Below are 16,898 nucleotides of genomic sequence, written 5' to 3' on the forward strand. Positions count from 1 at the left end.
GGAGTAGACTCATTTAGACCAAAATAATCATTTGGTTTTAGCCAGGTTTCAGTCAAGCAGAGTACATCAAAACTATTTTCTGTGATCATTTCATTTACAATAACTGCTTTGGGTGTGAGTGATCTAATATTTATGAGCCCAAACTTTAAAAATTGTTTTTGTTCATTTACTTTACATTTTTCTGGTTAAATTACGATAAGATTTTTTCTAGATCCTACATTATATTTTGACCTCACTATTCGGGGAACAGACACAGTCTTAATAGTTTTTACAGCACAAGTACTTTTATCATTTAAGCGGGTGGAACAAAACTCATCATAATAGTTATTAGAGAATTGTCTTACTAGTCACATGGAGCGAAGTGTCCTGGAGATGTTGTCAGAGAGCAGCTCCGCTCCGATTCTGCTGGGGTGTAATCCATCAGCACGAAACAGCCTAGGACGCTCCCAGAAAAGATTCCAGTTATTAACAAATAGCAGTTTCTGTTCTTTACACCATGACAACAGCCATTCATTTAAAGCAAAAAGTCTACTGAACCTTTCGTGTCCTCGTCGATACGTGGGCAGTGGTCCTGACACGACGATCGTCGCCGCGGGCGTCGTGCTGCGAACCGTCTCGATCAGGCTGCTGAAGTCCCTCTTCAGTGTCTCCGTCTGCCGCAGCGTGGTGTCGTTAACCCCGGCGTGAAGCACGACCGCTCTGGGGCTCTCGTCGACCTTCAGGATCGCGGGTATCTGCGCAGAAACATCGAGAACACGAGCACCAGGCAAACAATGAGTGTGCACTTTACCTTCGGCTAACGTAGCACTTACGTGTCGGACGATGGAGTCTCCGATGATCACAGCGTCACGTCCTGTCTCGCGGAGGGGAGCGAAGCGGTTCCGGATGGAGATGTCGAAGGCAGGAGGGGGAGAAGTCGTCGCCCGGGACCCGGCTCGCGTCCTCCGCTGTGGATGCACCCAGGGTCCGTGGTGTCCCGGCGTCGCAGTGAAGGACATCTGGGAAGATCGCGTCCTGGGTGCACCGGGCCTGTGCAGAGAAACACACGGAGTAGACGTGGTGGGACTGTTAGCAGATCGCTGTATACTTACCCCGGACTTGTGAGCGTCAGGCCGGGATGATTCCAGCGCGGTTCTCCGCTCTCTCAGCTGGGCCTGCCTCACCTCCAGGTCGCGAATCTGCTTTCCCACGGCCTCGAGCTCGAGCTGCACAGAGTGGAGACATTCATCCGCCATTAAAGCAAGTAACAGTGAGTACAGCAGTGGTAATGTGTGTGAATAGAGTATTAGCAATGTTAGCGCAGTTAGCTGCAACCACGCCGCTGATGCTAACGGGCTAAAAGCTAATAGCGGACCCGGGAGATCAAAATAAAACTAGTGATAGCGAGGCGCTCTGATTGTTTTTGTTGTAGAATACAATAGAGGATATATTCACACGTTATATAAACGGAAACGATGATGTATAAAATTGATTTTTGAGTTAAAATTAGTCAATGAAAAGAATATAGTGACGGAGCTCAAACGCAGTACAGCCGCCAACAACGTCACATATATATATAAGGCCTTTTTATACATCTGTATCTGCAATTTAAATGCATCCATGTGCCCTCTGAGATACATAAACTGTGTAAATACTAGGGATGTGCAACAGTGATCGAGTAATCGAGTACTCGACTATGTCAGCGATGATCGATCATGTAAATGATGATCGAATTTTATTTTATTTTTTTTCCTGATTATGGCTTATGGCAGCACTTTGTGCAGCGCCGTGAGCTCTGATTGGTTAACCTGCCACAGGATGCATCAAAAGACGTGAGAAGAGAGAGAACCATGGCCTCAAAGACACGTTTGGCTTCACTTTGAGAAAACCGATGAAAATACAGTTCAGTGAAAGCTGTGCAGCGCCAAGCTGTCACACAAATCTACAAGTACAATGCGCTATCATCTGGACATTTTAAAAACAGAGCGGCAACTCAGACGAGCATTGAATCATTTGCTGTCACGTCTGGTGATACAAGAAACACGGAGAGATCCAAGTGCAGGTATGTGACTTTATTAAAGGGCAAATCCAAAGGGTAAACAGTCCAGGCATGAGTCGAAACCAAAAACATCCATCCAAACATAAACCAAACAAGAAGACAAGGCAAGGGCAAGAACTGACGGACATGAATTAACATTAAACAAGGACACCGTGACTAAGACTCAGACACACCAGGTATAAATACACAAAAGGATAATGGGGAAACAGGAGACAGGTGGGGAACAATCAATTAACTAAACAAGGAGGAAGGTGACCAAATAAGGAGACAGGAAGTGATAATATGATAAACACCGTGGGAACTGAGGACACCTAGTGGAAACCCAGGGAACACAACCCAGACACTGTGACATTTGCTGTAAAACCTAAATGCAATGCAGGCAGAACAGAGAAGATGACACAGCTAATCGCTGAAATGGTGGTAAAAGATTTGCCCAGTGGTACCTGGCTGTTCCTGCAACATCTGTTCCAGTGGAGCTAATTTTTTCCACCGCTGGCCTAATTGTGAACAGACTCCGTACTCTGCTCTTATCTAAGTACATAGACAGACTCATATTTTTCAACTAAATATTATTATTTTATTAATTTATTTAATTCACTGACTGCTGCGCCAATTCTGACAGGCGCCCGCGCATGTTACTGAGAGAACAAGTAGAGAGAGACAGAGCCCCTCCTCCGGCACGTGCTGTCGCAGTGTCATGATAGGTGCGCCTCACATTTTCCTGCTTTTTGTCCTTTGCCAATCAGAGGAAGGTTAAAGGATTAGTTCACCCCAAAATGAAAATTTCCTAATCATTTACTCACCCCCAGTGCCATCCAATATATCCATGTCTTTCTTTCTTTAGTGGAAAAGAAATTAAGTTTTTTGAGGAAAACATGTCAGGATTTTTTCTTCATATAATGGACTTCAATGGCAACCAACTCAGTTAGTTGTTATTGTTTCCTCAAAAAACTTGATTACTGCCAGTGGTTATCCAGAACATGTGTGTGCATTCACACACAACACGTAAAGGTCCCGTAAAGACACGTAACATCAAAATGTGACGTGTAATGTACGAGTCGAAAATGCTAGGCACGTTAACCTTCACTTAAGCTGGCGAACGATCTCAGATTCAGCGCGGAAAGTGCGGAACTAACTGATCTCTGCTTTATTACAGTTTACACATATTTGTTTGTCATGAACGTTGATCTTTCTTTAAGACACCCTGTAAAAGAGTTGCGCGATAACAATACGACACACCCTTTATGGCATTAGTTCTGTTTTTTGTTCACACAGCGCTCGTTCCGGGCAATATTACCTGGCAATATTAACAGGTCTCCGACCCAGGATCAATCCCGGGACGTGTTTGCGTTCACACAAAAGGCGACCCGGCAATGTTCCGGTTATTTTCCGGGTCCGACGTGCAGTTTGAAAGGCGCTGAAGAGACATGCTTATGCCTTGAAGAGGAACCTGTTTGTCGAGTGGTGTTCTTCTCATCAAAAAGACCCCCAGAGATGCGTGATCAGGGTCGTCCTATCCTTTTTGCAGCAAGGGCTGTCTCCCGCCACCCTTAAAGTTTATGTCGCTGCGATTGCTGCTCACCATGACCCTGTGGAAGGGAAGTCGGTAGGTAAGCATGACCTGGTCATCAGTTTCCTTAGGGGATGGGAAGGTTAAATCCTCTCTGGCCCCCCTCCATACCCTCTTGGGACCTCTCTCTAGTACCTTAAAACACTACAGCAGGGACTACATTTGCCATTGCAGTCAGTTGAGCTAAGTTTATTTCATTGAAAACGCTGCTCCTGCTTGCACTGGCCTCCAACAAGAGGGTAGGGGACCGGCATGCATTTTCGGTCTACATTTCAAGGCTAGAGTTTGTCTATGTGCCAAAGATATGTGCGCAACGGGTAGCATCCATGTCACGTCCCTTCGTCACAATGAAGATTTATGTCCAACATCGTTAGGGACGTGACTTGACCACTTAACTGAATGCTTTTTTATCATTCACTTGTGCTTAGAGGAGTGTTTTTGAAAAGCCAAGTTAGCCATTACCAAAAGATAATCAAATAAATAAAAATGCCGGAGGGTGGAAAATACTTATTAAACAAAGTTTCTTCAATTTCTCACATTTAATTTTTTTATTACCCATTTGTAAAACAGAAATATTAGCTGTAAACGAGAGCATTTAGTGCACTAGTTTTTATTTTCTTCACTCTGAAAACACCCTGCCTCCCCTTCCCCCATTTTTGCACCCCCCACCACCCCACTATCCCCCAGAATCTTCCTCAAGTCTGCCAATGAGAGTGCATTGGCAGCATTTTTTCCTAGAGACAGTGTGCTCCATGTCTGGGGTGGCCCCCCTCCTTTGCTCAATCGCAGAGTTCAACACCAATCAGACAGCAGGCCACAATAATTCCACATCACAGCCTTTCCTGTTCGGCAAAGCACAATATCAGAGGTTTTTCAGGCTTGCTATCCTCCAGGCATGAGGGGTGCCATGTGACGGCATGCATACTCTAAAACAATGGAGATTACACCCTGACACAGGCACATTAAAAACCGATTTCAGCTAGGTGGGGGCGGCTATGTAGATAGAGTCTATGACAAGATTTCTCACTTTGTTCTGTACATAGTTTTGTATGACAACTTGCACTTAGTTTTTGTAGGAATATTGCAATAACACTCCATAAAATAGATTCATAATAATTTGTAACTCTTCTTTTAAAAGTTTTCCAAAATGAATAGATATTCTGTGCATGAAGAGCTCAGGGTGAGCGTGATTTCACCAAGTACAACATGTTCCTGGATCAACATCCTTGCATCCAACATTCCAATCAACCAATCAAAATTGAGATATAACATTTCAGGAAATATCTGTTTAAGGCTTACAATCAGGGTTAGGTTCGTCTACTCCCTTGTTAATCAGCTTTCATTCCCCACTGATTTTAGGAATAAATTATTGGTAGGGTTTGGTTTAGGGGTAGGGATTGGGTTAAATCTATGTTTTTGGATAATAATGTTGATCCAGGAACATCAAAAGATGTTGATCCAGGGACATGTCTTACTTGGCAAAATCATGGTGACCGAGAGCTCAGATCTAGGACCACATGCATGATTGATTTCTCAATCTCCACAAAAAGAAAAAGCTAGCATCACAAAACAAGAGCCCCAAGTTGATTTGTTTATTTACATGGATCTCATATTCTCATCTTGGCTGGAACATTGTTTTCAGACAGAGAGTTACTGTCCGAGCTCAAGGACGAATGTGATCAATAGCACAACTCCCCAGGCCTTCTCAAATTACAGAGTACATGCTACTGATAGTGTGAGACGTCTCTGAATCTAAATGGATCAGGATTAGCTGAAAATCACCCCTGCACTGTCAACCGGTGATTCCTCTATAAGCTCCCCAAGAATGCAAATCCAACTCATCCCAAAAAAGCTTAAGAATGACAGAAATCCAAAATTCATATGAATTTATATATCCACATGGTATAAAATATAAAATGGATGTGTAATATGTTAATATAGGGGTGGGTGATATACCGGTAGATGCGATTAACCAGTAGAAGTTTGTCAGTCAGTAGAGATTTTGGACTATCGTCTCTATCGCAGTTACATGCTCAATTGACATTGCTATGGTCACAAAAACTTCATCATAAAAACCTTTTTAAAGCAAAAATACCTATATTGTGATATTAAATAAAATTACTCATATCATGATATAAGATTTTAATCGTATCACCCACAACTTATATCACTGTTAATAAACACACTTTTAGATGAAGTAGATGTCAAGCAGTTCTGCCACAGTGCATTTCCAAAACACTATGTTTTTCCAGCTTTGCTAACTCTTTTAATCAGTGTCAGACCTGCTGTGATCTCAAGCCACATGCTGAAGTGCCCCTAATTCAGATATAAAGTGACTTGAGTGGGGCAAATACAATTTTAACCAATTTCACTCTACATTAATTTCAACCTGAAAAGTTTTGACCTATTTATGATGACTGGACCATAAGGATGAGACACCAGACTCGCTGGAAAAGAAGTCCCCTCTTTGTGAGGCACCAAAGATCATGGGTTTGGGATTAAGAGACTGAATTATGTCTCAATAAGAGGAAGTTTTGAAAAAACAGTAGGGTTTTGAAAGCTGGATGGAGATCGTCTGGGTTAATAGAAGCTGGTTGTTCCTCCTTGCCGTGAAACAGGGGAAATCGATGTGCTCAGTCGTTGGATAAGAACACTTCACACTCTAAAGAGCTTACAGTGAAAGAAGCACAAAGAGATGGTTGGTTGGCATAATACTCTAGAAACTAGATAAAATCAAAGCTCATGTTTATCTGTAAGAATATTCAGTGTGCTGGTTCTTGTTGTTGTAACATTGACGATCGGCATCAAACCTTGGCATTCCTGAAATGTGGGTCATGTAGCTACCCATGTTCTGCATAGCAACCAATGAAAAGCACTGGTGAGGGACCAGCCTCCACACACAAGTGCAGACATACACAAACAAGTAGGAGCGAGTCTATTACAAAAAGATGTTGCTCAAAACCGATTTATAAGCAAGCAGAAAACACTGAATATAACACATTTGCTATTCAAGCATGTCAAAAAACATATTTCTAAGATATTATAGTGCGGAACAGAAGTGTGGTCACTAATACTTGTCACATATACAGTAGTTACGTCCATATGGTGACAGATGGTTCAGGGGTGACAAGTCCCACTTGTTTGAATCATCTCTTTTAACCCATGTTCATGAGCACGGATACAGATCACAACAACCAACAAAAAAGAGAGAAAACTTTGATTAAAGAAAATGCTATCTGGTTATGTACATATATTAACAGTGATATAATACACTGCAAGAAAAAATCTGTGGAAAAAGGTGTAAAGTCCTGGCACAAAAATTACCAGTACATTTTCTTTTAAGTATACAGACATTTACTTAAACCCTGAAACACAATACACTGTAATCAGTAATTCAAAATACAGGTAAAAAACATGTGGGAAAAAAAAAAATCATATTTAAATGGTACATTGGGCCGTACAATACAGACTTTCCCTAGAGTGTATCATTTGTTAAATTAAATATACAATTAATGATTAATTTCAAACATTAAAATTAATTATTAATTCTTCTTCTTCTTCTTCTTCTTCCTCTTCCTCTTCTTCTTATTCTTCTTCTTCTTATTATTATTATTATTATTAGTAGTAGTAGTAGTAGTAGTAGTAGTAGTAGTTATTATCATTATTGAAATTAATGTATACAGTACAATTAATAAAATAAAATTATAAAATAAAACAAATGGCAAATTATTATAATTTGCATTATACATTTTATACTTTTAAATACAAATAGATAGATAGATAGATAGATAGATAGATAGATAGATAGATAGATAGATAGATAGATAGATAGATAGATAGATAGATAGATAGATAGATAGATAGATAGATAGATAGATGAAGTTGAAATGGATGCTGGATTAATTATTTTACACAATCTAACTGATTAATTAGACATTCCACTTAAAAAATATAAATCAATCAGTCAATAAATGTGGTTTGTTTGTTTGAGATTACACAATCAAACTCATAATTAATTCATGAGCCAGCAAGACTGGCTGAAAAATTACAGACTTTCTTAGCCAAATATTCACACCCCAGATTTAATATGGGCGGTCTCTTGTTTGCATCAAAGAGTGTCATTAAGAGTTCACTGCAAAACAACTGTTCATTCCATCCATCCAATTTTGAAGTATGATAATTATTTGGGAAAAACATTGAGATGCGGCTCAATGTCGTGACTGTAAACACCAATTTCCACTCTTGTGATGTTGAGACAAGGATAAACATAAGGCTCATCCCTCTTCACGCCTTCATCTGCTGTTAGCGGGATATTAGAAAGCACATCTATACTGTTCTCATCATTTGTACATGAGTTTTTAATTGCTTTTTAATTCTGATTCAAATACTTTTGTTCTCTTTCTCATTCTCACTGTTGCCATAATAATTAAATCATCATAAGCACAATGGATCAGTCAGGATAGATGCCATATTTAATTTGCTGGCAAACGAAAACAAGGCTGTGAAAGCTACAAGTACAAGCAACACACTCTTATGACAACTTGAAATAATTAGTATGCATTGGCAGCAATCATATACACATCATACAATTTAATGCATATGAAAAACTTTCATGACTTTTTTTCCCCATTATATTCATAATTAGGTTTAGGGTTCATTTAAGGTTTGGATTTATGTTAGATTTAGGTTGTAGATTTTTTTTTATGCACCAGCTAGTATAATTTCTTAGGATTTCATCATTTGCAAAATTATTATGGCTTCTCAAAAGACAGGGTTAGGACAGTTTGATAGGATAAAATAAATATAAATTAGTAAAATAAATAGTTACAAAAATTAGACTTGAATTATGACTCATTTTAGTTCATATTAAAATAAATTTGGTGAATATCATTAAAAATATTTAAAATAAAACAATAAATACATTTAAACATGAAATTATACATAAAAAAAATACATAAAATAAAAAACATACAAAAACATGCAGCACTAAATAGGCAGTTGTGCTGGGTGACATCACAGGTCAGTGCTAAAAATGAAATGATAAAGCTCTCCAGCCCTAAGTATGCACTTTATCCACTAATGCAGCCATTAACGTGGCCTATCAAAAAACACTCCAGTCCAGCAAATGTGAACTAAATCAAATTAACATCAGGGTTTCCTCTGACTGTAAAGATACAATTTTACATTTCAATTGATCAGACAGCTCTGCTTCCACACAGAGCAATTATAACAATCGATCATCAGACTGTTTTCAGTACTCCTTACAATAAATTTGGTTTATTGAAACTACCCTGAAGTTCAGCTGTCTCATCTTTTGCAGTTTATCAATCATTAAGAGTTGGAAAGACTATTGAATGATGATAGAATAGCTTTTCTCTAACTCTAGAATCCAATTTGGATTATAAAGCAAACATAATAAACAGCATGACAGGAATGCACACTTACCAATTAAGTGAATACAACTTGTCACTTCTAACTGCATCTACAGATTCCTTTAGAATGGGAAACACAAATGAGCTATATTCCATGTGTGAAATTCCACTAGGAAGGACATAAACTTCCTGTAAAAGCAAGGCTATCATTCATAAGACCTCCGCTTTCTCTCAACAATTGCAGTAATTAGGCTGATTAAAAGAACTCAGAACATTCATCACACCGGACAGAGTATGTAATTAGGAGGGCCTGAAAGGACCTGATAATACACAAAATTTGAATTACACCCCACTGGTTATAAATCATTATGAACCTGCTTTTGTACAAATGTGGGCCTAAGTGTTGTATTAAGTGTTAATTCAATCCAATTTTTTTTTTTTTTTTTTGCTATTTTATAAAACAAAACAAAAAACATTAATTATTGTATTAAAATATTAATGTATTAAAATATTAACAATTATTTATTTTCTATATATATTTTTTAATTTCTAGTTATATATATATATATATATATATATATATATCTATATATATATATATATATATATATATACACACAAAAATATTAACTGTTATTTTTATCCACATTTTACACTATTTAATGTAAGATTAACTATGAATATATTTATATTATAAATAAACTACGCTATTATTAATTATACATAAATATGTAAAATATATCAAATGATATATAATATTTTATATATTTATATAATTATCTCTTAACTTTAATTTCTAGTCCCATAAATCTCATAACATATTTAATTTATTATCTAAATTATACATCACAGAAACTGGTCGTATATTGTCTATGATCACTATGCAGAACATTCCTTTGATATGTAAATTTCACCACCTATGTCTTTCCATGGTTTATTAACTGGGAATTACCCTATGCTGTTTACATTCATCATACATATTTATGCAATATGACAAACATTTTTACACACACGGTGATGGCGGTTCATTTGCAACAAACAATTCAAAGACAATTCAACAAACAAAGACATTCTTTCACACAGACATAAGAAAGAACAATAGGTGAGTGAGTCCATAATGCATGTCTATGAGTATTTATGCAGACATGAAAGTCAATAAATGCTGAATTAGCACAATCTCTTACAATCTACACTTCAGAGAAAGCATGCTGCTGCTCTCCAAGGTGCTGAATGGCAGTTTGGGACTGGTCTGTAAAAAGAGGCGAGTATAAAAATGTTGTAGCATTTGGAGGCTTTTCCTTATCTGTGCAGTCACACGAGCGGACCTCATTAAAGCCACTGACCGCAAACCTAACACAAGATTCACGATGAGTGTTTTATGGGTTGAAAGAAAAAGCACCTTTTCATTTGTTTCAACTGTCTGAATGTCAGTGTGTGTGTGAGAGAGAGATACAGAGTGGACACATATCTGGCAGTGTGAAAGTATACGAATGTGTGTGTGTGTGTGTGTGTGTGTGTGTGTGTGTGTGTGTGTGTGTGTGTGTGTGTGTGTGAGGGTATATGTATAATCTATCCTTGTCCTCTCACCTTTTTCCCCTTGAGGCACTGGACAGAAGGAGGACGTGATAAGGCCGCTGTTCTCTGTTCTGAACAGACATTTCACATGCGCCGTCTGTGACACTAACAGCAGAACACACAGTCTTACAAACTGCCCCTCCTGACCAGCAGCAAAGACTGAATGACTCTCCTTAGCAAACCCCAAACCAGCCATGTGCATCTGGCATTGAACATACAAAGCATTTCCATGGAACAAATTCCCTTCTGTTCTGAAAAATGCTATATAAAAAATGCAATATGAAAAGTGCAATATAAACACACTGAGAGAGAGAGAAATAAAGTCTGGTTCTCATTAACCTTTCACGGCTAGTAATTACACTGCAACCAAAATCCACTCTAAAAGAGAAAGGAAGAGAATAAATCCTGCTTCAGAATGACCACATAGAAATAAAAGTCACTACTATAAACCACTCAACACCATACAGTAAATAACATAAGCACTGAATGAAAGGATTGCAAATAAAGGCTCGGTTTAGTGGTTCTTTAAACACAAAAGAAGACACTTTGATGAACGTTTGGGTCCAAACAGCACTGGATCCAACTGACTTTCAGTGCATGAACAAAAACTGCTGAAATATTCTTTCAAATATATTCTACAGAAGAAAATGTTATTCCTTAAAAAAGGTTTTTCTGGCATTGACATTTTTAATTCCATTTATTTCCATTCATACAAATTCAAAGGCAGGAGTCCAGAGACATAATTTCATTGCGATTTTCAGAGAATTTTGTTGCTTTCCAAAGTTTGCTGAAGTTAGGAAGGTAATTTTTTTTCTGCACAATTGCCTGCATAGTTAGAGTCGAAACAAGGAATTTAATTTGACTAAAAATTACAAATGAAAAAAAAATATATTTAATAATAATTTAATTTACAAAAAGGCAGCCACGTGCAATGTGATCATTGGGATCTCTAAGAGTAAAAATGCTCTAAAATAACAGAAAAATAAAACACTTTTGCTGATTGTTTAAATGTTCTTCTCAATATTTAGTTGATATACTCTCAGATGTATTTCACTCAGTACTACAAACGTTATTATGTGTTCCCATGGTTTACAGTTTAACATGCTCTTTACATGACTAGTGATCATTTAATGCTTCTCATTTCTAAGGATTGACAAATTATGTTGTCAATTAAGTTTCAATCATAATGTTTCCTCTTTAAACCAATATAAAACTACCAGTATCGCCCCTCATACGGAGTATAACCTGTAGCCTGCCATATACCAGGGCAAGCCAGTCATAATATAAAACTTCTTATCAAAATGAAAGTTCTCTGTATTTACTCTCACATCTCACATACACTGATTGCACAAACAGATAGCAATAGGAAAACCCATTATGTTAAATATGAGTGTGTCAACCAGCAACCAGACATTTGCTTCAAGGATGCCACTCATGCAGAAAACCAATTAGTGATATGTTTTAACATTTGCATAATAAATAGAAACAATCCACAAGCGTTGTCTACCGGACAACGAGCTGTCCTGTGTTTTCCCTGCATGGGTTGTTAGCACAGGAATGTGATGTGTGACAGGCTAGCTCTTGGCAGTAAAGGGGAAGAAATTGACCTTTGCTTGGGTTTGCTTGCGGTAAACATCTTGTCACATGTGCCGGTATGATGTATGGCAGGTTTCAACTGCTCCACGATCAAATGCTGAGGAATAATCAAAGATTTATTTTACATGCTGTGTGTTTGTGTGCATATACAGCGACATCAAACTCCTCCTTGCATTTTAGATTCATTACACTAAATTAAATTATCCACTGACCTGCATGAAGGAGCATAACCATCACACATTTGGGGTTTAGTGGCCATATATCTTTCTCTATAGCTTCCCCTGGTTCTACAGCACGTCCAAATGTGGCTCAGCCAGCAGGGGGGAGGCTGTTCATGAGAGACTATGGCCTGGGGCACAAGACCCTGACTGAAGTCTACTAATGAGCCTCTTCTACACAGCTGAGTCACTCCATTCATTAAGGTACAACTGGCACAACTGTCTCTATCCCACTTTTAATGATGCTAATACAGAATAAAATATTTTCCATTTACTTTCCTAGCCAATTCTCTATTTATTTTACAGGGCTGTAATAAAGACAACAGAAATATCTATTTAAGTTCCAGGTTTTTCTTTTAATCAGTAAGGGTAATTAAACCAGCACAGCCGTTCTGGCCCATCAATATTTATGACTTCTCACATCTTTGACTTGGTGTCAGTTGCAGATTTGTGTAAACTATTTTTGCAGCATTGCAACAAGAGGGATTTAATATTTAATGCCAATTAGAAGATGTGCTTTGAGCAGAGGTAATTAAAGCTGCGATGTTGCGGCTTGCTTTGAAAGACTATCATTTAATATTAGCACATACAGGAACAAATATCCATGCAGAGCAAGCTGATGTCAGGGTTTATGCGTAATACAGAGACAAAACATTAGTTAATGATCATGATGAGCATCTATAGCCTATTGCAGCAAGTGCTAAAGAAACATGATTTGGTATGTTTTAGGTCTCCTTGAAGACCTGCTTGAATTGGACTTTTGGTTCTTTTATTTTGAATGTTATTATTTATTTATTTATCATTATTTTGTATTCACATAAGAAAATCGATTTCCAACTAAAACTGAGTTTTGAAGAAGTGTTGAGAATGATGCTTTGATGCCCTCTTGTGTTTGGATGGAAACTTTCAATGCGAGGCTGACTGGACCACAAGTAGGTATTATGGAGCCAAAAGAGTCTCAATAAAGATAAATGCACACATAGGATTCATACATGCACACACATAATTCATAAATACACACACAGGATACACAAATGCGCACAAAATTCACAAATGCACACACAAAATTTAAAAAGCACAGAAGATTCACAAATGCATACAAAATTCAGAAATGCACACAAAATTCAGAAATGCAAACAACATTTACAAATGCGCTCAAGATTCACAAATGCACAGGACAAGATTCAGAAATGTATTTCTGATGCACACACACATATATCTTGATTTACAAACTGCTTGCGGTCTGTGAACTTCACTGCATTTGTGTGTGAATTTTGAGACTCCCCTGACTTGGCTCGACACACAAATGCCTTCAGTGCCTGAGACTGGCTCATTTTCAAATAATGTTACCGTTTACTTGTTTAGACAAGTGTTTTATGCGTTTCCAGCAGTTTCTTGGAGGGAAAATTAAATTTATTTTATAGAAATGGTTTAGTGTCTTCGAAAAAGTCCGTTAGCATCTTAGCAGTTTTCAGGTAACTTAGGCTAACTCTATAGATTGAGCTCTTGTTGATGAAATTCTGGGCTTTTAATCAAATCTTTGTTTGTGTATGATATATTTTGATTTCTCTGTGAATGTTTTGCTGGTGATTTGTCAGTGTTGTATTGGAAAAGGCTGATTTACGGAATCGATGACGTCACTTACACTGAGAGTGTAATAGGCTGAAAACAAGTTCACATGAGTTTTGATATTTCATGATAAACAGATATTAATACAAATTGTTCTGTGATTTCAGGAGGACAGAAAGAAACTCTACAGAACAGAAGTGAAGCTCCAAGATTTCAACATTTCTGAAGGGAGATACTGACTTAGAAATACAGGTGAACTGAAGAAGCTCATGAAATACATTAATATGCCTTTTTCAGAATATATTTCACCAATTTTAAGAAGTCCCTGACATCAAAACGTAAGTCACACTTAACCTAAAATTAAAAATATAGATTCTGTTATTTTAAGATTATTATTAGTAGAATATGTATATTACATATGTTATTATAATTGTTATATATTATTCTGTCTTTTATCTGCATTTTACCTCTGCTCTATCTTGTTTCCTTCTAATGAACCTGGAACTGCAGAGTAAATATTGTTGTGTCAGTGTTAGATTGTTTGTTTTGTTCCTAGACTCTTCAGTGACGATGAGCAGAGTCTGAGTGAACCTGCTGTCAGACAGTGAGTACCCTGGGGTTTCAGTCAGGGCCTTCAGTAAACAACTGTAAGATACCTGTACACATCTTACACATCTCTGTTACAGCTAACGCAGCCGTATGTGTAATGCACATATTATGCCACACACAGGCTCTCAACAACAATGACGGATGATCAACAACTTCAACAGTAGGCTAGATTAGTGTGGGTAAAAGGGATAGTTCACTGATAATTTCACTTGGCTTGGAAACAGCGTCATCTGCTCCAGTATCACGCCTGTGCATCCATTTCATGTCCCTTGACTCGGATTAAAAATTAATCGCAGCCAACAAAATAACTTGTGCTTGGTTTTACTGTTAGCCACTTATAGCACTCGTAGTTGCAATCTTTGAAATGGTGCATAAAAACGTTGCTGGCCTTCAGTTTAGGTGTAGGTCTTCCTTTCTCAGTTATTCTCATTTGTCTGCAAAGAGCACCTTAAAAAAGCATGTTAGTAGATTGGCAACAAGATCTGTAGGCTGTATTTTGTTTTCATTGAATTTCACTTTCGTACCTTGGAAATCCCTGACTAAAAGGGCAGTCTAACGCTAGTCTGGACTAACATTTTCACCTGTTGAAGTCTGTATGATTATATGTTAATTGTTTCTGCAATTTCTAGAACAAGAATTTGACTCTCAAAAGAATTTCACTCACCAAGGCACATGTGCTGTGGTGATGTGACAATAAAAGTGACTTGACTTGACTTGGATCATGTGACGCTGAAGACTGCATTCATAAAAAGTAGCTTAGATCACAGAAATAAATTACATTTCACAATATACTCACGTAGAAAACTGTTGTGTTAAATTATAGTATTTCACAATATTACTGTTTTTTACTTCCTTTTGATCAAATAAAGACAGCCTTGGTGAGCAGAAGAGACTTCTCTCAAAGATGTAATAAATCTTACTGACCCCAAACTTTTAACTGTAATATAAATTACAAATATGATGTTCCACCTACTGAAATGGTACTGTGGCATGTGTATTCCATTCTAAAGAGACTGCCTGTTCCACAAATAATACATTTACAGGGATCACATGAAACACTTCATCAATAAATAGATTTTTGAGAGCATTAGTGGCAGTGTGTTGATTTTTGTTTATTGATTGGTGAAGTATATCATGTGATAGAGCACCTGCCTAAAGTTTTTGGATGGGCGTTTATTAAACCTACTTGTGATCAAATCAGATATATATAAATATAGCAAAAGAAGCACAAATGGGGGCAGCAGCAGCTGTGGTGCTTGACCTGTAGTGAGGTTTAGTCTAACGCTGGGGGGTAGCACTGGGCATGTCTCTAGACCCAGAGGGCGTGCTGTCATTGAACGTCAAAATTTGATTGGCTGATGATTCTGTCACCAATGCTCATAACAAATCAGAGGTGACTTCTTTCAACAAAAGGGTAGCGCAATCTGTAGTGCTGGCCATAGACTTTATTTAATGTAGGATATTCCAGGTCAGCCTCAACGAAACTAATCACAAGCAATTTGTGGACATTACACAAATGAAAATTATAACTAAATAATCAGTAAAAACATTTTACACACAATTTTGTTTTTTTGTAAGGCCAGCAGAGAAGGCCCTGCTGCCCCTGACGGCCCACCACTGCTGTCAGACAACATCTCCAAGATGCTATATACTGCAGGACTAGTAAGTACAATCTTGAACATACACAACTGTTTCATAAGTTTGGTTTGGTATGGGTTTTTTTATGTTTTTGAAAGTCTTTTATGGCAACCACAGTTTAATGTATGAAATGAATACAATTTACTACACTTTAAAAGATTGTTTTCTATTTGAATATATTTAGAGAAGTAATTTATTCCTGTGATGGTAAAGCTGGATTTTCAGCATCGTTACTCCAGTCTTCAGTGTCACGTGATCCTTCAGAAGTCATTCTGATTTGCTTCTGAAGGAACATTTCTGATTATTATCAGTGTTGAAAACAGCTGTGTTGCTTCATTTTTTCAGGATTCTTTGATGAATAAAGTTTTAAAACTGTAAAGTGTTTATTTAAAACAGAAATGTTTGTTTTAACTTTTGATAATTGATAAGACATTGATAATAATTAAAAATGTTTATTGAGCAGTAAATCAGAATATATGTCTGTCTGTGGTTCCCTCGTCCTCTAAAAAATCTACCATTGTGCCCATTCCAAAGAGAAACAAAATCACATGCTTAAATGACTGGAGGCCCGTTGCTCTCACACCCATCTTCAGTAACTGTTTTGAGAAACTCGTCAGAGATTACATCTGCTCTGTGCTGCCTGCCTCATTGGTCCCGCTACAATTTGCATATCGAAGCAACCGTTCTACAAACGATGCTATTGCTTTCACCCT

The 16,898-nt window shown here is 37.6% G+C and overlaps 1 long non-coding RNA gene across 1 annotated transcript; it reads left to right on the forward strand.

Annotated features, from left to right (window-relative positions):
• Positions 1-13,851: 13,851 nt before the first annotated feature.
• Positions 13,852-16,642, forward strand: LOC132104720 (uncharacterized). The gene is made up of 3 exons (XR_009423583.1): positions 13,852-14,276; positions 14,475-14,596; positions 16,134-16,642. It is a non-coding gene; the product is annotated as an uncharacterized LOC132104720 (long non-coding RNA).
• The last annotated feature ends 256 nt before the right edge of the window (positions 16,643-16,898 follow it).

The sequence above is a fragment of the Carassius carassius genome, chromosome 25, assembly GCF_963082965.1.
Source record: "Carassius carassius chromosome 25, fCarCar2.1, whole genome shotgun sequence".
NCBI lineage: Eukaryota > Metazoa > Chordata > Actinopteri > Cypriniformes > Cyprinidae > Carassius > Carassius carassius.